The 25,909-nt window shown below is 36.3% G+C and overlaps 1 long non-coding RNA gene across 1 annotated transcript in view; it reads left to right on the forward strand.

Annotated features, from left to right (window-relative positions):
* Window positions 1–25,909, forward strand: part of LOC147834015 (uncharacterized) — a 262,202-nt gene that overhangs the window by 156,119 nt on the left and 80,174 nt on the right. Inside the window, exon 4 of the long non-coding RNA XR_015507945.1 lies at window positions 17,274–17,379. This is a non-coding gene — a long non-coding RNA (uncharacterized LOC147834015). The remainder of the gene's footprint in view (window positions 1–17,273; window positions 17,380–25,909) is intronic.

Genomic DNA, 25,909 nt, shown 5'->3' on the forward strand with positions numbered 1-25,909 from the left:
TATGGCAAATAACACTGGGCTCTATTTTAATGATTTAAGCACAATGTCTAATGCACATGGCGCAAAAGCATTAAGGGCATGTCCAAATCCACTTTAGCTATTTTAAGAATCGAAAAAATACGCCTTGCGTCCTGGCTACTGGTACTACTCAGCCGTTAAAAAAGGACGTTCTATACAGTATGAATGTTAGAAGTATGAATGGAATTCGGACATACTACATCCGCCATTTTGTCATGGTCACGTGACCTACTTGCGTCAATTGCATCGTTTCACTCAATTTTCTTGCGGGACATTATGGCGCAGCGTGCATGGGATGAGCACTTCAGAGTCTCGCCGGAAGTAGTAAGACATCCGGGTATTTCTCGCATACTGATTTTCGAATTCTGTGAATTCGGACATACTACTCAGCTCGCATACTGATTTTAGCATACTATATTGTATGTAAGTATGCGGTTTCGGACGCAGCCTGAGCCTCCTCCATTTGGCCTCTTCGTTTTTCTCTTTACTTTTACTTTTTACTTCTTTACTTTTGTGCATAAGAAAATGGTGTTGTACGCACTCCACTGAAACCCATTAACCTACATATTTCATTTAGTTTGTTAAGCGCAAAGATTTGTTTCAAAACTATTTCTAAATTCAGAACAAATTTTCAGCAAACGAGCAAATGAACACTAGTAATGAAGTGTTGTCAAAAAACTGAGTTATATCCAAACACACATCCTATTTTTATCCAAATATGGTGATGCATACGTCTCTAAAACCTGACAGGTGGACAAATCTAAACTTGTTTTTATTAAAACAAATATAAATATGCATATAATAAATAATACTGCTAATAATAATAATAACAGTATACAAATGCAAACTGTCATGAATAAACTGAAAAAAGCTCCTTGACATGATGATGGCAAGGGTTTTTATATTCATGTAGAAAACAATAATAATAATTGTAACATTTTAATTCTTTTTTTTTCATATGTAAAGATATTTGTATATTGCTGCGCATCCTGTATGTATTAAGCAATGTGTAAGTGTTTGATTCCACATGGCGCATAACTAACGCACTCTGCGCTGGACTTTAGACCTGCTTTTAGATGGTGCAATCTGTTTCCTTTGAAATAACAACACATCAACAGTGCGCCTTTACACACCTCTTTTTTAGACCAGCACACCCATGAGTCCACAAAGTGGCACAAATGGATTTGCTATTTAAATAACATGGTGCAAAATGTGAAAATTACAGTTGCGCTGGTCATAAAATCATTACAAATCACACCAAACACGTCTTGCGCCTTATTACGCAGGGTGTATAATAGGACCTATTGAGTTGGGCATTTTAAGTAAATGGAAGTGAAAAAGGTACTGCTTATCTCTAAAACATTCACTAATGTTTATTATATTTTTTTAATTTTATTTGATCTTTTTATTTTAACTTTAAAAACTGAGAAAATGGACATTTCTAGACTTTTGCCCTAATTTCATCTTTGTCTGCTTTAATCAGTTTAAAACATCTGTTAATTATGTTTAGGGGTTTTATTGGAAAAGATTCAGATTTATTTATTTGTATCTACCTATATATTGCTGGTATGGATGTAATGAAACAGAGTAATATACAGTAAACACACAACCTAATGCACTATACTGTAAATAAAACTTCTCCTTAGTACACACAATTCATAACAAATGGCAAGTAACACATGGGATTATGTTAGTAGAAACGCTTAAGTAATATTTTCTTAAGTAACATATGCCAATATTAGTTTTATCTACACTGTAATTGTATAACTAATTGTACAATTTTAAAATGTTAAGCTTACATGAAACATGCTGTGTGCATCAATAAAGGCACAGCTTCAAATACCTTTCTTTTATTTGCAGCCATTTTAGCCGTTCCCTGCCCTCTCTATCGCTATGGCAACAATAACCATCAGCGGCTCAGCTGTTCAGAAAGCGAGGAGTGGAGTTTCACCCAGAGCGATGCGAGTGTTACGGTGATGGACGTGTGCGGGTGGATGAGGCTGAGTGTTACTGACTGATTGATTTACAGTATAGCGTGTGGCACTGAAGGATGTGAGCCCCAGATGTGATACTAGGCTGACCCTGAGGACTGAGGGCTTTCTGTGGTTTATGAGGTTGTTAACTCTGACTCGGTGTTCCCCAAAATAGGCTCCTACATTACCCTACAGGTCATAGCATATCGAAATTTTGCCATCAGCCTATACTGCTTTTTTTTTATTATTGATTTTTTTCTTTTTCTGAAGCACGAACATAGGGATGACAGATGTATTCACTTTGAATGACATGTCCTGAGGAAGATGTTTTATATTTGTTTGTATTTTTAGTGTGTATGTTTATGTAAAGGCCAAGACCTAGAAGAAAGAAAATACTTTCTTAAAGCAATAAAAAAAAAAAAAAACGACTGTAAGGGTGCTTTCACACCTGTGAATCGATTCAGTTGTTCCGAAACAGAGATTACAATTGTTACATTGTTGCTCTTTGCTCTTGGAGCTGTTCGCTTTCACACTGCAAAGTTTCTAAACGGACCAAAAGAGTTAAAACAAGTCACGTGCGAGTAAACTCTCCTCACATTGGTCAGAGTGTCAGGGTTTGTTTTGCAGCGTCCCGCTCAGCTGTCAGGAGAGGTGGTGGTTTGGTGGTGATTGACAGGGTGCGCGCTACATGTCTGAGGAGAGACGCGTTGGGGAGGGGTGAGAAGTGTGCGCGACTATGCCTATTTGAGGGAGGGAGACGCAAGATTACCGGGAGATCATCGATCGTTTGCGGGCATCCGGAGACTCGCGAAACTTCCCACCCTACTCATAATTCTCTCTTCATATAGCCGTAAGCCTATTACGTGTGCATAAAACACTGTGATATAACCGCGCTCGGATCGCATCACTTTCTCACTGCAATCGAACCGCTCCAGGGTTCGTTTCAATCGAGCCGAGACCACCTCATTCAAGCGATCTCGGAGCGATTACTTTGGCGCGGAACAGAGCGCGATTGCCCTGTTGACATATGCCAATCGAACCGCGCTAACTGGCCAAACGAGACACGTTCCGAAACAAAAGTGTAGGTGTGAAAGCACCCTAAGATTCAATTCTACTGGCCCAACGATAGACTCTGATGAATGGTTGGAGGTTAAATGCGTGTAACCCCTTTCTAGCACTTCTAAAAAGAATTGTGTTATTTATTATTAGAAATTTATATTTGATTTCAACTATATTTTCGATATGACTACAATTTTATGTAACCATCAAATTTAGACTGTATTTCTAATTAGGAATGAGTCACATTTGTCGTTCATGAATCAATTTAGAGTTTTGGTTTATATCTGATCCCATACTCTTCAGTTATACATTTATTAGGGACCTAATCACAGAGTTTTTCATGCTCTCGTGCAATTCGCTTACATATCATGTATAAGGATTAAGGTTGGAGTAAATGCACAACATCAGTTAATTAAAGATAAATCTTAGAGTATAGCTGGAAGTCCAAATTATACATAGTGTTGAGCTTGAGAGCTCTGCACTACAGGCCAGTCTGGACACAGACTTGCAACCTTTCGTCCTTCTCTTTGCATACCCTATGAGAGCGATGACTGGTTATTTTTTCAATGTTAACCAGTGACTTGAAGATTTAATCATCTGTTGGGATTTGATTAAAAGTTATCAAAAATATGGAACAAAACTTTGTTACCAGTCACACTTGAATATTTATTAATACCAAAGGGGAAGGGAGGTTTAGGAAAGAGGGCAAGAATGTGCCCAAGTCTTTCCTATGTCTTTTTCTTTAGTTTCCAGAGTTTTTGTTGTTTTATTAGAGGGTACATTTAAGTCTGAGTAAAATCCATCCCTACACAACTAGAAGCTGTAGTTGACAGAATTTGATTTGACAGATTTGTGTGCTGTAGTCAACATTCAAAACCTTTTATCAAAGTTGTCATAAAACTATTGAACACCCATTCTTGCCGTAGGGCAATGTTGATGAACTATTTGATCCATTTCAAATGCTGAATATGAATTATTATGGATTCTTTTCACATTTCCGGGTTTCACAGTAGAGGAAGTCATTATTGGGTAAATTTAGAGCGCAGTAAATGGGAGAAAACAACTAGTCGCTCTCTTACAATACACTAACATAATAAATGAAAAACTCCACAATGGTGTTATTAAGACTTTAAGAAAAAGGAAAAAAAATATTGTGAGACTGATAATGGCAGGCTGTCCAACCCCATAGACACTGCATTTCAAACACATCGCACAAGAGGTAATTCGTTTTTTGGTGCAAAGACTTTATAATACATACAGTTGAAGTATCCCTATGATTTTATTATTTCCCAAATTTCTTCGGGAAAAAGTCTTATTTGTTTTATTTCAGCTAGAATAAAAGCAGTTTTTAATTTTTTAAACACCATTTTAGAGACAATTATTAGCCCCTTTAAGCTAATTTTTTTCGATAGTCTACAAAACAAACCATCGTTTGTCTTGGCAAATCAACTTGCCTACTTTCTTTATCCTGCCTAGTCGATCTAATTAACCTAGTTAAGCCTTTAAATGTCACTTTAAGCTGTATCAAAGTGTCTTGAAAAATATCTAGTAAAATATTATTATTTACTGTCATCATGACAAAGATAAAACAAATCAGCTATTTGAAATGAGCTATCAAAGCTATTATGTTTAGTAAAGTGTTGACAAAATATTTCTTTTAAACAGAAGTTGGGGAAAAAATAAACAGGGAAGCTAATAATTTAGGGGGGTTAATAATTCTGACTTCAACTTTTTAAAATAAAAATCTAAATATAAAAAATTTTAGATGCTGATGACTGTTTAATGCGTCACAACAGTCTTGTGAAAAGGGTCTACTATTATTAAAATATAATTATTATTTTGTTGCATATAACATTTTTCAATCAGAGGTTTACCTTTGCTTTTTTAGCTTCTATTTCTGTTGGAATTCCACGCATTATTTATAGTATTACTGTGTGGATGCTTGTCTGCTCTTCATCGTGATGTGGGTCTGTAGGTGGAGAGGCTTTCTCCAAACAATGCACTGCATGTCACACAGTGTTGACTTACAGTACCACACTTGGCAAAAAGGGTAATGAGCTGACAGTTTGACTGCTTGTTTGATCTTAGGCAGGGTGCCGTGTCAACAGCTGCACACAAACACGCACATACACAGCTTTTCATCTCAGCTCATGGCTGTATCAAGGTCAGAATAATTTCACACACATGCAGTGATCTTTGATCAGACTGAACAGATCGAATAGACTTTTGACTTTCCATCTCTTGAACTACTTTCAGTTTCAACGTAAATGGTGAAGAGCATTCTGAAGTGAATTGAGAATGGGTTTAGACACCGATTTGTTATTTGTTGTTGAATTTTGGTATTATAATTTAGTTTAAAGGGTTATTTTATTCAGTGTATTTGTTTTGCACCATGATGAAAGAACCTAATTTTCCAGAATGCCTTGTTAATCTTGTCTTGTTAATGCAGGTTGAATTCTGATTGGCTGTCAGTGTTTATATCGTTCATTACAAATGTTGTGTCACAGTCTCCCCTAAAATTATATATTTACAAGGATTTTAGAATTTTATTGTTTGATACAGTCATCAAACTTGGATTATAAATTTTATTTGTATCACTTATGGGTGGCACGGTGGCTCAGTGGTTAGCACTATCGCCTCACAGCAAGAAGGTTACTGGTTCGAGCCCTGCCTGATTTGCATGTTCTCCTCGTATTGGTGTGGGTTTCTTTCAGGTGCTTCAGTTTCCCCACAGTTCAAAAACATGTGATATTGACCTTATTCTTCAGTGCAGAAGTGCACTCGTTTTTGCTATTGTTTTAGAACTTCCGATTCAGCTGCCCTATTGGAGAAATGACTAGGAATAATAAACGGCAGAAAACGGTCAAACTACTTGCTTTACAAACAAGTGTTTTCATGACTATACACCTCTCCTGTTCAACCTTTACATGCTCCCTCTGAGCCAAATAATGAGAAAGAACCAAATCTCCTACCACAGCTATGCTGATGACACTCAGATCTACTTAGCCTTACTGCCTAATGACTACAGCCCCATTGACACCCTCTGCCAATGCATTGATGAAATTAACAATTGGATGTGCCAAAACTTTGTTCAGTTAAACAAAGAGAAAACTAAAGTCATTGTGTTTGGGAACAGAGATGAGGTTCTCAAGGTAAATGCGTACCTTGTTACTAAAGGTCAAACAACAAAAAATAAGGTCAAGAATCTTGGTGTAAATCTGGAGTTCTGGAGATCTGAGTTTCAACAGTCATGTCAAAGCAGTCAGTAAATCAGCATACTATCATCTCAAAAACATTGCAAGAATCAGATGCTTTGTTTCCAGTGAAGATTTAGAGAAACTTGTTCATGCTTTTGTAAGCAGCAGGGTGGATTACTGTAATGGACTTCTCACTGGCCTTCCCAAAAAGACAGTCAGACAGTTGCAGCTCATCCAGAATGCTGCAGCCAGAATTCTGACCAGAACCAGAAAATCAGAGCACATCACACCTGTCCTCAGGTCTTTACACTGGCTCCCAGTTACATTCAGAATAGACTTTAAAGTATTATTACTGGTCTATAAATCACTAAATGGCCTAGGACCTCAATACATTACAGATATGCTCACTGAATACAAATCCAACAGATCACTCAGATCTTTAGGATCATATAAACTAGAAGTTCCAAGAGTTCAGTCAAAGCAGGGTGAATCAGCTTTCAGCCACTATGCCCCCCGCTGCTGGAATCAGCTTCCAGAAATGATCAGATGTGCTCCAACATTAGGCACATTCAAATCAAGACTGAAAACAAATCTGTTTAGCTGTGCCTTTACTGAATGAGCACTGTGCTGCGTCCAACAGATTGCACTATTATGTTTTTTTCTTCTTCATTCTTTTATATCACATTTTACCTGTTTTTATGTTTTTTAATCAGTTTTATTATTTATTTATTTATTTATTTATTTATTTATTTATTCTTTTATTCTTTTATTCTTGTTTATTTAAAGCACTTTGAATTGCCATTGTGTATGAAATGTGCTATATAAATAAACTTGCCTTGCCTTGCCTTGCCTTATACAGACAAAGTAGAATAATATAATAAGAAAATATCAGTTTGCAACATCAAGCAGCATAGCAAGCTGTTTTTTTAATTTCTAAAAATGAATGGAAGTGAATGGAACCGGAAGTCTCGAGCCAAAAAGATTCAATAGCTGCGCTTGCTCATACGCAGAGAATAAGGTGAATAGGGGAACTGAATAAACTAAATTAACCGTAGTGTATGAGTGTGTATGGGTGTTTCCCAGTACTTGGGTGCAGCTGTAAGGGCATCTGCTGCGTGAACGTATGCCTGAATAGTTGGCGGTTCATTCCGCTGTGGTGACCTCTGAAATCAAAGGAAAGCCGTAGGAAAATGAATGAATGTCATTTTATTTAAATATATATTTGTTAGATGCGGTGAAGAAAACCCGCTCTGCAGACACGCGTACGTGTCCGGATCCACAAGTAGCGCTATAACAGCCGAGAGGAGTGGAAAAGTCACGCCAGCTGGTCAAACGGGCCACAGTGAGAGAGAGAGAGAAATGGAGTTTACTTTCATTTTCTCAATCGCAGTAAAACAGCTTCTGCTGTATGTCAGTGAAAGACTGTCCAGCAAACACACACACACAGTGAATTGTGCAGAGTTTCTGTGTTTTTAAGTTAGAGTGTTTTAATTTTGTCGCGCTCGCCTTCCTTGCGACAGCGCGACAGCGCGACAGCGCAATTAAGATAAATAATGTCAGTATGTAATATCTGGTTATGATCTATTATTGAACCAATACCAAATTGTCTAAGTCTGTGACACAGTGCACCGAAGAAACAATTAATTTTGACACCCCTAATATTTGTTTTTGCACCATGATGGAAGTAAACCCAATTTTCCAGAATGCTTCAGTCTTCCATCTAGTTCAGGGGTGCCCAAACTCAGTTCTGGAGGCCCAGTGTCCTGCAGATTTAGCTCCAACCCCAATTAGGCACACCTGAACCAGCTAATCAAGCTCTTACTAGGTATACTACAAAGCTTCTGGCATGTGTGTTAAAGCAAGTTGGAACTAAATTCTGCAGGACATTGGCCCTCCAGGACCAAGTTTGGACACCCCTGATCTAATTAATGCAGGTTGAATTCTGATTTTCTGTCAAGGATTTTATCATTAATTAAAAATGCTGTGGCACAGTCTCCTTTATTATTTTATATTTACTACGATTTTAGACTTTTATTGTTATTTTTTATTGTCATAAATCTGGATAAAAACCTCTCTTTGTAGTGCTTGTTGCCAGTTCATCATGCTCAAATAGCCAAAAAACATTCTGTGGTTTATAAAATCTTATTTTGATACATTCAGTACACACAAAATGTTTATAAACACAATTTTAAATGTTCTTTTTTAATGTTTTCTGTCTTATTTTAGTGATTAGGCTGGATCACTCACAATAACAAAAACCCCAAATTCATTATAGGGGTCTTAAAATGTCTTAAATTTCAAATACAATATGCTAGGCCTTAAAAAGTCTTAAATTCACTGAAATATTGTCCTGTAGGTCTTAAATCATTTTAAACAGGTCTTAATTTTCTTATGTCCATGGAAAGCTACCCAATCGGGGTGACAGTTGTATTTAACAAAAGTTTATTTACTTACTCTAATTACCCATATGGATTATTTGTCTTCTTTACAATAACATGGGCCATTAGAAAAACCCTGAGTGTTTAGCCTTGAGTAAGTTTGAAATTTTATTCATAATGGTTTTAAAAATGTCCTTAAAATGTTTTGAATTTGACTTGATGAAACCTGTAGAAACCCTTTTATAGTAATAAACAAACTACTATTCCAACATTTATTCTGATATTTTTCATTGTTTGTGATGATGTAAGATTAACGCAATGTTGGGGGACTGGAAACAAGCAAACTTTGAAATCCCAATTAACTATCCTGTATGATCTACCAAAGCCAAATCCTAGCTCATGAAGTCAGAGGAGCCGGTGCTTAACTTCACACTTTTCCAATCCTGTAAACACTAAATAAATGCTCCTGAAAGCTCTCTTTGGAACAGACCTCCCACACATGCTTGCAGAACCCTAGAGAGATCTGCCACATATGTTTATGTGGATTTGAGATTTCCCTGTCAGGGATACCTTAAATTGAATAAGGGCGGAAGATGTGTAGATCTGCCATTCCCAATCCCATCAGAACAGGAGAATCCATGCCAGCAGCTGAGCGAAAGATGCAATCATAAGCCATATTTTAGTGCTGCTCATTCTTCGGCTGCCTTTTCATAGCAGGATGAAGCCATCCCTTAATAAAGCCACGCAATAAACCTTTACACATAGGGGGAGGAACTCTGTATATAATAAATGCATGAGATAAGGGCAAATGGCATATTAATCGTAAGTGATGCATGTACGTTCATGTTCCCGAGATTGAATTTTGCCAGCAGCCTGGTTAAATTTCACAACCGAAATGGATTTAACCCAATAAATTGAACTTTTAACTGTTTTGCATAACGTTCCACAAATTTATTCCTGGGCGTGATAAGATTTAAGACGGATAATAAAATGTAGCTAACGTGATTCATTGTCGATTGACAAACTCAATACTGCCGCTTTACAGTATATGACAAAATTAAGCATCATAACCAGCCCTAAAGGGATAGTTAACCCCAAAATTAAACCTCTACTGTCATTTACTCCCGCTTTACCCTTTAACACTTTAATCTTGCTTTTGTAAACACAAAAGATATTTTTACTAATGCTAGTAAATGGCACCTATTAACTTCCATACTGTGGTGTAAAGAAACAAATTACAAAAACTCAAATTACTCTATCTGAGTAGTTTTTCTCAAGAATTGTAGTTTACTAAATTGTTTTTAAAAATGTGCACTTTTACTCTCCCTTGAGTACATTTTTTGTGCTGTTTTGGTACTCTTACTCCCCTATTTTCCTTCAACCTGCAGTCACTACTTTATTTTATCTATGGGGATTGGCTTGAGAAAAATCAAATAATAAAATCAAACAATAATAATTTTGCATCATAATAAACATTTTCAGTACATGTTTGGTAAGTGTCTAAGAAAGATGTCCAAAATCTTTACATGCAATCACTCAGAGATTCTTTACACTGCATGTCAATGATAAGAAATCCGTGTACTGAAAACAATGGCCCTAAACAATGACCAAAGGACCTACAGAATGTTATGTTTTCACACACGCACAAATGCATGTACTATAAACACATCGGCCTTTCACGGTGTAATACTCACTACTCACTAAAGGGGCTACTTTTTACTGATACTTTAAGTATTATTTACAACAGATACTTTTATTCACACTTTTTTTTGAGCAGTTATTGGTATTTTTACTTGATTGTTCAGTACTCTTTCCACCACTGCTTCTATAGTATTTGTTTTCCTACTATGGAAGTCAATGAGTGTGTTCAACAGAAGAATGAAAACTCATAAAGGTTTAAAACCACATGAGGGTGAATAAATAATGAGGTAATTTAAATTTTTAGATGATCTATCCCTTTAAAGGGGTGGTCCACTACGATATCAATATTTTACACTTTATTTGATGTGTAATGTAGCTGTGTGAACATAAACAGCATCTCTACAGTAAATGTAATACGCTCAAAGTTCAATGCAAAGGGAAACATTGGCTTTTACAGAGTTAGCTTAGCAAAGCCTACAGCGAATGAAAAATGAAAAAATACATCTGGTTTAACGCGATCACAAACCCTTCAGGTTACACAAATTCACCACACGATGCCAGATGCGCTGTACTTTTAAAGCAGTGAAGGCTAAAATGCCGTCCAAGCACTGCTATTTCCACAGAGCTTGTTCTGTTTCTGTATTTGGGCTTCCAATTGACATGACTCAAAGAGAGAAGCGCTTACAATTTAATTTTAGTTCCAGAGAATTATAAAAAAAGATACAGCTCTAGCATTTGACAAAGGAGAATCTTTAAGAATCTCTTCCAGTTCAGTGCTTTATTCAGTTAAACTCCTCAAAGAAGGAGCAGCTTTAGCCATAATAAACGAAGCTGTGGACTGTGAGCCCCAACCTGCAAGTATTTTAATTTGTTAAAGTGTATCTTTTACATGCTTAGTTTCTAGCGTTAACGGTATGTTGTAGCAAGGATGTAAACAACGGAATATGCTGTTTGGCACTGCTAACAATTTAGCTACAAACTCATATCTATCTGTTTTCGGTATTGTATCTGTATTTTATCTGACAGTATATACACAGCGGAGGCACAGCACGTACTAGTAGAAGCTTGGCATTTCCTAGTGACATGGAGCCAGTCCATAATTCACAGCACAATATGTTAGCTGACCAATCAGAGCCTCGTGCGGTTGAGCTTTTGGTGGAACTAGGAAATATAACAGCCATTTTCATGTTAGCTGAGTAGCTGTATAAAATTAAAGTAAGATACATGAAACAGTAGCGTGATTTTTTACAAATGAAGCATTAACACACATCTCTTTGGATCTTATAAACACAACCAAGCCTTAAAAATACACTCTGGACCACCCCGTTAAATCAAGTAAATTCTGATGTTCTTGACAGTTTAATGGAAATTAGGAGTCGATTCATTATGAATGCATTCTTACATTAACCCTGCTTATCCACCATAACTACAGCAACCGTATTCTTTTGAAGAATCCTCCATTTTAGACTGGTTTGATTTATTCAGTATGCAAAATAAAACTTCAAAGTTCCAACTTGTGATCGGACATATTTATTTAGCGCATTTTCCGTAACCTCAGGCCTACCTCCATTTCACGCATCTTAAAATTGTCGCCACAATCTCCCGAATGCACCATAAAGCCTTCACAACGCTCATGCAGTCACAATTTACAGGTTCCCCTAAAGAGCCCATACCACTGTTTTTGTTAATATAAGAGGAGAAGAGTATGAGCAATGCATCACCCCACATACGCATGTCACAAACGACTACACATAAAAGTTAGATGGAGTAATAGGCTTGCGTGGGGTCTTTAAAAAGCGTATTGTGTTCTCTTTTACAGTGTCAAGGTCTGACTGGTGACACTAGTGACAGGGCAGAAATGGGCTTTAAGGTCTGATAGAGGTGTGATTTTGTTTCTATTGGTGCCCGCAGCACTTCTTTTTCCATGGTGCGTATCCTCCACATTCACCTCTCTTTCTCTCCCCCGCCCGTTCTTCTCTCCTTGACGTGCTCCATTCTTCCCCATATCTAATTTAAAAGTGGCTGGTCAGCACCGACCTGACCTCTCCATTACATAACTCATAATTGACTTCCAAGAGAATTTAAGTCATTTAAGTGTCTCTTTCCCAAATCAGCAGGTTAGCAGGCAGGTCTCGGGAAATTTGAACAAGTGCTGGCGTCTCTGTGTGCATGTGAAAAGCCCTTAATGCAATTTTCTCTGCTTGCAAATTGACATATCTCTGCAGTGACGACTATATCCTGAAGTTATGCTTGTTGTAATCTTCATAAGCGTGCAGTTTGCTGGAGAGGTGAGTATCAGACTTCAAAGAAATGTAGATGACTTTTGTGTGCTTCCAAATGGGGGACTTTTCAAGCTGCAAAAAAAAAAAAAAGACCCTGTACTGATTGGCTTTGTGGGTTGGCCAGGTATGATGGGCTTAGGGAGGCTTATTTAGGATAATCTGTGACATTGCATGTGGGAATCGTCCTCACATGTCGCCAATCCAGACAGACTGTGTTGCTGCTAGAATACCAATCAGAGGCTTGAGAAGCTTTTGCTTTTATTCTGCTTATAAGATGCATGGAAAGTGTACATGCATCAGTGTGAGAATGGCAATGATTTTCTGGGGAATCACATTTTTTATTTATATTTTGGTATGCTTGTGCTTTAAGTGATCACTAATGACTAGGGCCCAGTGATGGAAAGATTACTGAAAAATCATTCTCGAATAAAATACCAATACTTTTTTTAACCAAAAATGTAGTGCAAGTAGCTTAAAAGTATCTGTTGTAAATATTACTCAAAGTAGGAGTAAAAAGTAGCCCTTTCAAGAGTACTCAAGAGTAGTGAGTATTACGCTGTGAAATGCTGATGCGTTTATATCGGTTTATATACCATTTGTGCTTGTGTGTGTGAACGTAACATTCTGTAGTGCATTAGTTATTGTTTAGGACCATTTGGCATCATTATCCAGTAAATATCCTTCATCTTCTCATCAGTAACATGCAGTAAACAGTGTGTGGGTAGCTGCATGTAGATTTTGGACATCTTCTTGGACACTTTTAATGCTTTCAAATGGTTTGCTGCATTTATAAAGCATCCATGTCTTAATTTGTCTTCTGTTTGAATTGTTCAGTATGATGCGATTTATTATCCTAGCAGGCACAGGACATCAACATGATGTCAGATTGATGTTGTACTTCAACGTCATGGGGATGTTGCGGTTTGTTGAAAATCCAGCCTGATCTCACGAGAAAACGTAAGTATTTTACGTTTTGCCAGTTTAGTGGCTAATTCGTACGATTTTAAAAAGGAGGCGTGGCACCTGACCCCACCCCTAACCCCAACCGTCATTGGGGGATAAGCAAATCGTACTAAATTGTACGAATTAGATCGTACGAATTCATACGAATTAGCCACTAAATGAAAAAGTTACGAATTGCCGTGAGATTGTGTTGAATCACGTTGACGTCAGTACCCAATATCAGGCTGACGTTAATGTCCAACGTCCAACCTAAAATCACCCAAATATCAATGTCCAATGATGTTATTACTTGACGTTGTTTGAGTGTTATCACTGTGACGTCTATCAGACGTTGAATTTTGGTTGTCATGCCTGACGAATAAATGTCAATATTTGACACTTTCACAACCTAAAATCAACTAAATATCAACGTCATTACTGGACATCAAATTAACGTTGTTCTTAGACGCTGGCTAGACATTGAATTTTGGTCACCTGACATCCTGACCTAAATCTAACCTAATATTAATGCCTTATGACATTGTGTGCCTGCTATGATCTATTTGCAACTTGATTGGACATTTTTCTACTGAGCCAATCCCCATAAACAAGAAAAAATAAAATAGTGGCTGCCGGTTGATGGAGTAAAATTACTTATACAGCACTTATCATGATTCACGCAGAATCATGAAAATCAGTAAAAAAAAAAAAAGTTTTTACTGAATGATTTTGAGATGTAGTTACTAAAAACTTGTTCTTTTTTTTTAGCTAAGTGGATACCCTTCCAGTTGCAACCCAGTATTAGGAAACAATACATTCCCACATTCACTCACATACAGCGGAGCCAATTTAGTTTGTTTAATTCACCTATAGCGCATGTCATTGGACTGTGGGGGAAACCGGAGCACTAGTAGGAAACTCATGCGAACATGGGAAAAACATGCAAACTCCACACAGAAATGCCAACTGGCCTAGCCGGGACTCGAACCAGTGACCCTCTTGCTGTGAGGTGACAGTGCTAACCACTGAGCCATCGTGTTGCCCCCTAACTAAAGTCTTAAAAGATCAAATAAAAATGTATGACTTTTTAACTTTTATTGCAGGTTTACAATGTGAATCCTATTAGAACCAATGTTTTGGCGAACAAAGTAAATGCCTTATATAAAATACCCACTAAAAGACAGAAAATATTATGTTGCAAACTTTATTGTACATAAATCATCTAAACATTTGCATTTTATGCATTAATATTGAAATTAATAAAAAAAATTAATAAATACAGTTGTGTAAAATAAATACAGTCAATGTTATTAGGCCCCCTGAATTATTAGCCCCCCAGTTCATTTTTTCCCCCAGTTTCTGTTTAATGGAGAAATTTTTTTTTCAACAGATTTCTTAACATAATAGTTTTAATAACTCATTTCTAATAACTGATTTATTTTATCTTTGCCATGATGACAGTAAATAATATTTTACTAGAAATTTTCAAGACACTTCTATCCAGCTTAAAGCAACATTTAAAGGCTTAACTAGGGTAATTAGGTTAACTAGACAGGATAGGGTAATTAGGCAAGTTATTGCATAACGATGGTTTGTTCTGTAGACTATAGAAAAAAATATAGCTTAAAGGGGCTAATAACATTGACCTTAAATGGGTTTTAAAAAATTATAAACTGCTTTTATTCTATCAGAAATAAAACAAATAAGACTTTCTCCAGAAAAAAAAATATTGTCAGACATACTGTGAAAATTTTCTTGTTCTTTTAAACATAATTTGGGAAATATTTAAAAAAAGAAAAAAAATTCAAAGGGGAGCTAATGACTCAGACTTCAACTGTAGTTATATACATTTAATTAATTGTGGAAATCTACTGATTTCTATGAGCACATATTCTGTGTGGACCTACTAATGACCTTGTGTTGTTGTTTTTCTCAGGCCTCCGTCTGATGTTAAAATGGGGTTGTTACTCCCTCATGATGGTTTTAGACAGCATTAGTGCCAGTAATTCAACAGTGCTGCTTCTGAAAGTATTTTTCCCAAAGCTCTTTTGTTAATGCATTATAAGCCATGAACCAAATCAACCAGCTTGGTGAATCACAAAAGTAAAAACTGTATGAAAATCAGAAACAAATAGCAAAAGCTTTATTTATGTTCAGTCCTATGAAGCATTTCTAATGCCACAATTTACTAAAAAAATATTTTAAAGAAAGACTGTTTTTATGGCTACAAAAATAAAACGAATACATTTTTATCATTAGAAGCTGGTTATATTTATGTTTTAATATGTTTACTCAATAGTTCTCCTTTAATACGAAATATGCATATATTTTCTGATTGGTGAAATTTTTAAAGCATTATCAGTTCTGCTCAAACTACACCATTAAACACAATCACCTAAAAACAAGTTATATGAATGCAAACAAAAGCATATACACTACAGTACCTGACAAAAATCTTGTCGTCTATCCAGGTTTTAGGAACAACAAATAATAACTTGATTTCTAGTTGATCATTTGGTGTCAGAAGTGGCTTATATGAAAGGCAAAGGGCTCTAGATTATGCTTATTTTACCAACATAAAATATGATTATGATTTTTAATGATTTAATTAGGACAGTAAGGTCTGACTCTGCTGAGACAAAAGTCTTGACACTTAACAGAAATAATGTACAGTATAAAATATAAAGTCATGGTGCAGTGAAAAAGAATTAATATTGTGTATGACTCCCATGACCCTGGACGATTGCATCCACACATCTCTGCAATGACTCAAATGACTTATTAATAAAGTCATCTGGAATGGCAAAGAAAGCGTTCTTGCAGGACTCAATAAAGTTTATATCTGGTGACTGGGCTGGCCTATCTTAGAGCACCATGACCTTCTTTGCTTTCAGGAACTTTGATGTGGAGGCTGAAATATGAGAAGGAGCGCTTCCAATAGGTCTTCTGCAGTATTTGTGATGATTGGGATGCAGTTCAACAGATGATTCATCAGAAAAAATCTACCTTCTGCCACTTTTCCAAATGATCAACTAGAAGTCAGGTTATTATTTGTCAGTCTTACAGCTGGGATCAATGACAAGACTTTTGTCAGGTAGTGTATCAATCATTTAGGAACCTCAGAGCTCACAGCAGACCTAAAAAAGGTTCATAAGTTGTTAAAATCCACTTTCCTTTGGTGAAAATGATTTTTTCTTCTGGAACCTGACTTGCTTTCTACTTTTGTTTCACTTCCAAGTTTGAGCCTTAATTTCATGACACACGAAATCCCCCATTATTCACAGCCTGGCTTCAGCACAATAGGAATAGTACATGCGAACCCAGGTTTCCACTTCTCCAAGGTGACAGTAGACACCCAAAATCTCACCAAGTTTTTTTTTTATTCACAGAATTCAGCAAGAAGTTAATCAACACCCACTGCATAGTGTCTCTCTGAATAAATCTCTTGTAATTGGGATATTTTATCCAGTTTCTGAAATGCATATGTCAGTCTTAGCACGCCTGCTGCCCTATTGTGTTGATGAGAATGTGATAAGTCCATTGAGTGAATTGGGATTTCAATTAGGAAACGGATAATAATCTCCAGAGCCACTCTCTTTATACATACATTACCAGAATTGGGAGTCTGAAGTCATTATTGCCCCACTAATGGGATGAAAACATACCATTTACTTGCATTTTAGGGTCTAATGTCTTATCGAAATTGGATTTAAAAATTAATTGTCTCGATTGCTTGATTCATTCCTTTCTATTTTTAATTGACTTCATCCTCTTTATATTCAGGGAACCATCACAGGAGAGTACCTGCTTGTGCGATCACAGACCGGACACACACTGCAAATGGAGAGACCTTTTTCCTGACAGGATGATGGGATGCCGTCCAGCTCAGGTACATGTATATGAAAGCTCCATCCGCAGTGGAGAAATATAGTGAGGTCTGACATTGACAGATGGGGTGTGTCTCCAGCTATCTGCTCGGGCTCCGCCTTTACACCGCATCACACTGCCCTTTAAAGGGTGCCAGAAAGATGTGCCCTATAACTCAGCAGCAGATTGGGGTGTAAGCGGACGTAGCGGGAAAGCTGTCCGCTGCTGATAAAGCCTTGCCCTTGAGAGGTGAGGAAGGAACAGGAAAGGTGAGGAAGGGACAGACAGTCGCTTGGACGTTTACCAGCAGCTCTGAGGATTAATTTAACATGCACTTGCAATCCCATAATTCCCAGAACTTATCATGATTAGAGGGCTCTCCATTTAGATGTGCCAGCATTTCCTATAATAGATTGGTTATGCTTCATTTTGAGGAGCCTCTTTAGACATTCTGTTGACTGTGTAAGTAACTTTCTAACTCTCTTCAGAGCATTAGTAAACCGTTAGGTTAGGGTTAGTAGAGTAAGTGGACGAGTGCTTGCAAAAATACTTGTATAGTCAGCATAATGTAGGATGGTAGAACATTAAATTTAACATGAAAATTATCTAACTATACAGTACCTGACAAAAGCCTCGCCACCTCTCAAAGTTTTTGGAACAACAAATAATAACTTGACTTCTAGTTGATCATTTGGTATCGGAAGTGGTTTATATGAAAGGCAAAGGCCTCTAGATTACGCTTATTTTACCAAAATAAAATATTATCATGCCTTCAGTTTTAATTATTTAATTAGGACAGTAAGGTCTGACTTTGCTTAGACAAAAGTCTTGTCACTTAATGTACAGTAATAAATAATGTACAGTCTAGAGTTCATCAAGATTCTTTGGATTCATCTTGATGGCCTGGGGGACTGGGTTGACCAATAAGGGAGCACCTTAACCTTCTTTGCTTTCAGGAACTTTGATGTGAAGACTGAACTATGAAAAGGAGCACTATCCTGCTGAAGAATTAGCCATTTCCTGTGGTTTGTAATGTAACGGGCAGCTCAAATGTCTTGATACCTCAGGCTGTTGATGTTGCCATCCACTCTGCAGATCTCTTGCATGCCCCCATACTAAATGTAACCCCAAACCATGACTTTTCCTTCACCAAACTTGACTGATTACTGTGAGAATCTTGGGTCCCTGCGGGTTCCAATAGGTCTTCTGCAGTATTTGTGATGATTGGAATGCAGTTCAACAGATGATTCATCTGAAAAATCAGCCTTCTGCCACTTTTCCAAATGATCAACTAGAAGTCAAGTTATTATTTGTTGGTCTTACAACTGGGATCAATGGCAAGACTTTTGTCAGGTAGTGTACTGTAAGTGTAGGCACTTATTAGTGTGTTTGAACAGTTAAAAGTTTAGACAACGAATGCTCTAGTTATTATAATTACATCTAAAAGGGACAAGTTACCATTTCTGTAGTTCCATAAAGTAGCAGAGCAGTCTTAAAAAATATATTGCACTGAAAATCATGAAGTAAACTAGTTGACAAAAAAAAAAGAGTGAACTCATTGCCTTATAATTATTAGTAAAGCAAACAAACTGCATAATTATTAGTTCATATTATTAGCCAAGGGGTTTACTGACTTTTTTTTTTTTTAAAGTAAAGTAACTCATTTTTTTTACAGTATATGCCTTTCATATCATTTGATGTTTCAGGAAATCATCTGTATATCAATAAATAGAAAGAATAGGTTGCTGGCTTTAAACAATGTGCCTAGATGTTTTGACTGAAAAATAAAAATGTTTTGAAAAAACTATGAAACGCATAGTTGTGTCACTTTAGGTATTTTATAACAATGATTTATATGTTTAATGCAGTGTAAAGTAAGGGATAATGTACATCTAGCCAGTTGTTCTCAGAGAATAAAGCCCAACAGGCTTATCAGCAAAGGTGAAGGGTGTTGTATAAAACTGAAGGGCTCTATTCTGTCAAAACAAATGTTTAGATGTTCATTAATCTGCATTTTACATGACTAGTTGCCACAAAAGTAAATAATTAGAGAAAAAATATTGATCTGAAATGTGATAGTTTACTAAATTTTCATTGAACATAAGTCCATCTTGCAGAAAGAAAAATGGCTGAATGAAGCCTACACTAACTTCTTATTCAGTCACAGAATGCTGTCAAATAGTCAAGAACAGCAGCGTGAAGATAAGCATGTAAATATGGATATGAATACACTCACAAACTGTCAAGATCATTTATAGTACGAAGATGACCAACCCAGGCTTATTGTGGATATGTACCCAGGTCTACATTTTGGTGGACAGTAAAATAGCCAAGAGGCTGCTGTGCGCACTTTTTGGTGATCTCAGATTTCTTTTGCATGTTCTTCTCACGTAAATCCACAATATACACTTTAGCTCACGAGGCCAGCTTGCTGTGGATTGACTGACCCACCCACCCCTCTCCTAAACCCAACCAATATTGTTTTCATAAGCAATCTAGAAAAAGAAAAAAACGTTGTGTGCGATTTCATTATGTTTTCAACCTGTTTGTTTATTTATTTATTTTTTGCTTTGGTTTTACCTGGTTTCTGCAACTAAGTTTTGCCTGGACTTGTCGCCGTCAAATCGAGGTAAGCGGTCAGCTGTAGCACGAAAAGGAACAGAACTCCTTAGTGGTGTCATATCACTACGTAGTGTTTGGTTGACAGATGAAATGGAGCCAGATGTACCTCCACCACATATTTTGCAATCTTCAGAAATGTAGACGGTAGTACCTATCCACATTGAGCCTGTGTTGCAGTTGAGCCTGTGCTATTAGTTTTAGCGGTTGTTATCTGGGAATAAAATACCTTGAAGTCATGAAGTCATTGATTAGCCACTCAGAATAATGTATTACAGAAAGTTATGGAATAATCAACATTATTAAAGTGCAAAATATCACACCATATTTTTTCTACTTCATGTTGTGATAGGAACAGGATATCAGATTGCTGAAATGCTCAGATGATATTGCAAAAAGCAACAACAACAAAAAAAGACATTGTTTTGATGTTATGCTACCATGCTATCTAGCCCTGATTCTAGCACTTATTCATGATAATGATTGTGATTTGTGACTAATTTTAAAAAGTAAAGACTGCTGCAATATATGACATTGATTCAAAGCTATGAAAGGTGAAAAAGGAAGTTAGATCAAACAGGTTAAGGGTTTTTTTCTTGACAGGCAGGGAAAGCAACTTGAAAATTGGCTAAACCAGCTTTAACCTGTTTGATCCAACTGAAAGACCTGCTTAAATAACCTGTTAAGACCAGCAAGCCACCATAGACTGGCCTGAGATGTTGCTTTTCCTCGAGCGTATACTGAATATGGGATGTACTGTATGTTGTATTACATTACATTTCTTTAAATACAAACATAACAAAACCACTTAGATAAGTGAGTTATATGTGATTCACATTTTTAATAACAATCAGACAAGCACTATTCTGTATATTATTCTACCTTCAACCCTGCAGGCCCTTTCAATTTCCATGTTTATGTTTACCCATTGTATGATGGATAATAATAAGCTTATTTAGCTTATTATCATCCACTTATTTAGCACTGATTCTGCCTTGCCACCAAAAGAACCATTTTGCATCTGCTGGCCTTCAAAAGGATGCTGTACTCTTGTTTATCCGACCGTCATAACATCTGTAGAAGCTACAGTTCATGGGTCAATTAAAAAATCTCACATCGCTTAAGATGCATGCTTAAAACACCCAGGAAGATCTGGCATCTGTTTAGTTTTTATCTGGAATAAAGATACTACTTTAAGCTTAACAGATTGGCCCCAAAGAAGGACCGTGTGTAGCGTAAACACCTGCCCTAAAGCTGAAGGTTCATCAGGACTGGTTATCTAACGGCTCATCAGCTTGACTTCATTCATTGACTCTCAGAATGGATTCTATAAGTCTCTTTGTCTCAGTGGCTTTCTCAGCCTCTGTAATCAGTGTAGAAAAGTACAGAGCGATTGCCTGTACTTACTAGATAGTGTAGATAGACAGAAGTTTAAAAAGCATGCAAGTTTGAAGGATTATAAGTCATGCAGATGGAAGGATAGATCAGAAGGCAGAAACACTGATAGCTGGTTGACAGATTCATTGTTTATGAGATAATGCAATGTTTTAGACACACCATTATGACTGACTCATTCAAAAAGAGAGACAAATTGTGTCAACAGTGTTGTTTTCTGTGCACATAAACCGTGGCAAGTCACTGTCTTGTTATTTGTTAGATTTTCATCATATTCTGAAGGGCAGACATTGATTTTTTTTACTGCCTAGCAGGGAAAGATGTGCTTTGTCTTTGCCAGACTTGCAGTGAAAACAATGAGCTATGTATTAGTTTATGTAACAAATTTATTACCTTTTTGGGGGAGAAAATCATTGCTGTTTTGCTTTATTATTGCTGGAACTGAAACCGCAGACAGCCTAGACAGATGCAATGATTTCTGTGTGTAAAAATGCTGAAATAAACATGCCGTAGAAATAACCAGTATGTTAGATATAGATATAGACTTTCCTATTGGTTTGGTCTACATGTAGCATGTTGATTACCAAATCCTAAAATGCATAATTAAATAGTTAATAAACAAGTTACTAATCAGTGTGTTGCATACACACTTGAAGACAAAATTATCAGCCCTCATTTGATTTATTTATTTATTTATTTTTACATTTTCTTGCATGATGTTTGCACTTTACAAGACTACAACAAAAGAGAGAGAAAACTTAATCTTGAATTACTATGTTATTGACAGGGGTCATTTGCTATGTTTACATTTCTTCCAATGCAATAAGGTTTTCTAATATATGTATCTATGTTTTATCAAATATCTACTAGTAGGCTCAGAAGGCTGTTATCATCCATCCACATGGTTAATCAGCTATACTAATAGAGAAGACTCCAGATTCAGATCTGTTTTTACATCACTGTGATGGTTACCGCTTTACATTACCATACCAAATAACATGGCTTGTCTTTCATATATATTACACATTTCTAAGTTACTAAACCTCCCAAGAACAGCTACTGTATGAGTGGACATGGTTTAAGATTTTTTGAGGGCTTTAGAAAAACATTCAAATATATTTATTTAAAATAATTGTAATTTAGGGCACAACCATATTATCTGGGTTATGGATTCTTCTGCTGTTTTACCAACACACGCTCTTTCTAAAAACGTAGCCCTACATACATTTCTGGTGATTGCAAATTATGTAGCCTGAAGTACGTATGGCTGCATTTCATCTTTAAACTGAACGCTATTGGGTAGTATGACGCCATTCCCTTTTACGTTTACCTACATGTGGACGGCTTTTCCGCTGTTACCAGTTTGTCCAGTAGCTCACCATTTACTTCGGCAGATTTGAGACACAGAGCAGAGTTGACCACGACGATGGGATTTGAATGTGGTAAATAACGATTCCAGAAAGTGGGTAAGACAAAAACAGATGCCAAAAGATAAAATGTAAATAACAGGGTGAGAATGTAATAAAATCAAAAAAATGTGGTAAAAGTCAGGCGAGTAAAATCTGAAAATGTGGTAAAAAAATCTTTTTCTGGATTGCTATTTAAAACTGTTGTTTGTGTTTTGGGAAATGGGTGCTTTTAAAAACACTTTTGGTTGGGTTTAGGGAAGAAAGAGGGTGCGTCAGTCAGTCAGTCAGTCGACAGAGGCGTCTGGTGGATTTAGGCAAGAAGAGCAGGCGTGAATGTCACTTGTGAGAGAAATTTGAGATTTCAAAAAGCATACACAGCGGCCTCTGTTGGATTTGCGAAATCAAAAACTGCAAAAAAAAGCTTCTGGGACATATCTAGTGCTCTCCAGAAATAAATAGAGGTACGTTTTCAAGATGAGCCTGTGTTCTGTGGAAAAATCGTATGTATAGCTTCTTCTTAGACAAGTATAACAAATGCAGGGATTTAAATTGAAATGCGTTAATTAAACATGCATGTATATTCTTAAGGCCTTCTTCCAAACTCTCCAAATCTATGTCTAACCCTAATTAAGTCTCTTATTTGATATTTTTGTTACTATTTTACAAATATTTCCTAAGCACTGTTTAATGGAGATTTATTTTTACAACAATTTTAAGCATAATTTTTCTTTGCCTTGATGACAATACATTCTATCTTATTAGTTATTTTGCCAGATTGAGCTTAAAAATTGCAATTTAAAGGCTTAATTAGTTTAATAAGGTCAACTAGGCAGGTTAAGTTAATTAGGCATGCAATTTGTTCTGTAGCAAATATAATAGAAAACTTAAGGGGACTAATAATATCAACCAAAAAAAAATAAATAAATAAAAATCTGCCTTCATTCCAGCCAAACCAAAGGAAATGAATTTCTCCCCAAGAAAAATTTTATAGGAAATAATGCGCAAATTTTCTTGCTTAGTTAAACATCACTTGGGAATTATTTGAGAGCGAATACAAATTTCACCACAGGGCTAGTAATTTTGCCTTCGACTATATATCATGCATCCATCATCATAGCTTCTGCTTTGTTAGTTATTTGGCCTTCTGTAATTGTTGTGTCCTACAAATCGCTGCAGGCATGTAAACAATCAAATCCCACCAGTACTTGCTCAGTCTAAGTTAGAGCTCTTGATTTCCCACGAGGCTTATCTTTAATGGCTGGAGAACATGTCCCTTTAATTAGCACAGCACTAATATCCATAGAAGATGTGGAGGAGTATGAAGAAACCTCCAACTGGCTTTTTTATTCTTCTATTTTGAGAATAAAAAGAAACCTGTGGTAATCAATAGATACATAACATACTTTCATCTGGTATCTAGTTAAATGAAGATTTTTTTTTATCAAGGTCTCACCTGACTTCAGTGATGTACTGTACAGTGTGTTCTGCTGTCAGATCTATTTGTTGCCGTGACTTTCAAGAAGACACCTTCACATGTACCGAGGGGGTGTCAGATATACCAGGACGCGTCACATGATTAATATAGTGACAGTGTAGTGTGAATTAGTCTCCGAGGACTGGGGTTCTAGTCAAATACTACTACTACGATTTGATATTCAGTGGAGTGAATCGCCTTTTTGAGCGAACCAAATCTAGAGGGGTCAATTTTAGATGTGATGATAAATATTCTATGTCTTCTCGCTTAAGATGCCGCACACTGCCTTTGGATGAATGGTAAGGAAGGTTGTAACTATGCAGTGCAGGATGTTGTTTATTTCTCAAAATGAACATGGCTTTGTAGGTCTAAAGGGAAGATTGTAAACATAAGCTTTTTGACGTCATGCCGACATAACAGCATAATCCTGTTGTTGTTGTTTTTAGAGAGCGATCCCAAAAGTTTTACAACATGGAGTGCATTTTTATTAGGAATGAAGGACAGATTGAAGACAAGAAAATAGGAGAGATTGTTAAAGGGGAGCACGTTTTAAAGATGGACATGAAGGGATGTGTGCGGTATAGAGTGATGCTAAATATAGAAATTGGCACCGAATTAAATATATTTCTTACTCTGTATTTAAAAGCACATTTTAAAGCTTAAAAAAAAATAAAAGAATTGAGATGTCATTCTGTCTATAATCTGTTTTAGAAGAATATTGTGTAAGGATAATTTACAGTTTGAACCCAAAAATTACCAACCTGTCAGATGAAGAAGAGCTAGAGTCAGAGATTCAATTAAAAGTCAAGTTTACTGAAGATAGCTTTTAATTTCAGCAGAGGCCAGCATCACCTTTGGAATGAGTTTGTAGGCTGCTCTGCTTACGATCTCAAAAAATCAACAACTATACTTATACAATATGATACAGTTAATGAGATTATGTAAGAGTATAATTGTTTATGTTTTTGAGATTGTAAGCAGAGAGACCTCTAATTGTGAGTGTTGAAGCTGGCTTCTGCTGTTTTGGTGGAGGATGCGGACAATCTTATCAACAATTGCTTGCTCTTTAATTGAAACTTTTTCATTTAAAGTCCAGGATTAGTGTTATTAAACAATACTATGACTTTTATACATGATAAACAAACTGAAATATGTTTTAAGAATAAAAAACTACTCATACATTTTACATAACAGCAATCCTCTTAGTACCTTTTTCCTGTACATTGTTTTAAATGTTTTGCATAACAGTAGTCAATAGTCCCCATTCAAATGGGTCGACAAAAACAACTTTTAAGGCTATTTTCTGTGATATTTTATTTTGATGCTCTTTTCTGTGCCACACTGTAAAAATATCCGTTAACTAACAGTTCAATATTTGTGATTCACTGGTGTTTTGCGTTTTGATGTTGGAAAGTCAACTCTGTAGTTTAATAAAGTGACTTATATTGAATTTTTATTTAATATATATATATATATATAGTTGAAGTCATAATTACTAGCCCCCCACAATTATTAGCCACCCTGTTTATTTTTTTGAATGAATGAATGAATTTGGATCATCTGAACACAAAATTGGGCATTCTGCTGATGATAGTAACTTTACAGCTACACATCAACTATAAGTCATTAGAGTTTTAGTAGACTGATTGCATGCA

The sequence above is a fragment of the Danio rerio genome, chromosome 14 (genome assembly GCF_052040795.2).
Source record: "Danio rerio strain M-AB ecotype USA chromosome 14, GRCz13ab, whole genome shotgun sequence".
Classification (NCBI taxonomy): Eukaryota; Metazoa; Chordata; class Actinopteri; order Cypriniformes; family Danionidae; genus Danio; species Danio rerio.